General features: G+C 53.8%; 1 protein-coding gene across 1 annotated transcript in view; it reads right to left on the minus strand.

Annotated features, from left to right (window-relative positions):
* The window catches only part of LOC115292533, a 58456-nt gene that overhangs the window by 57276 nt on the left and 706 nt on the right, over positions 1–474 (minus strand). The window lies entirely within an intron of this gene.

Consider the following 474-nt stretch of genomic DNA (forward strand, 5'->3'; position numbering starts at 1 on the left):
CCGCAGTGCCGCAGCGGGTCTGAGCCCGGTGGTTTCACTCTGGAGCCTGCGGTCCTCACCATTGTGCCCAGTTGTGCTGGGGCGTTGGGGGGTCTTCTGAGGTGCTTGGATCTGTTAGAATTTTTTTCTTAAAATCAAATTTGGATGGTTTGTCCATTATGTATTCAAAACACCCTTATGCTTCAATATTCTCTCCTCCTTCTTGTGTTGAAATTCCTTGTTGTCAGACTTCCCGAAACTGTCCTGTGGACCCTCTTCATTTTTCTTAATTCTGCTCTCTCTTCTGCGGATCGGACGATTCCTACTGATATGTCTTCAAGTTGACACTGTCTTTCTTCTTCGACCTCCAGCTGCTGTGCGCCTGCGGCCGAGCGCCCACACCGAGGACTCCCCGCTGCCCCCGGAGCACCCCCACCTCTGCAGCAGTGCCCTCAAACCCCCACGCTGCACCCGCTTGGAACACCACCTCCCGAC

The sequence above is a fragment of the Suricata suricatta genome, chromosome 5, assembly GCF_006229205.1.
Source record: "Suricata suricatta isolate VVHF042 chromosome 5, meerkat_22Aug2017_6uvM2_HiC, whole genome shotgun sequence".
NCBI lineage: Eukaryota > Metazoa > Chordata > Mammalia > Carnivora > Herpestidae > Suricata > Suricata suricatta.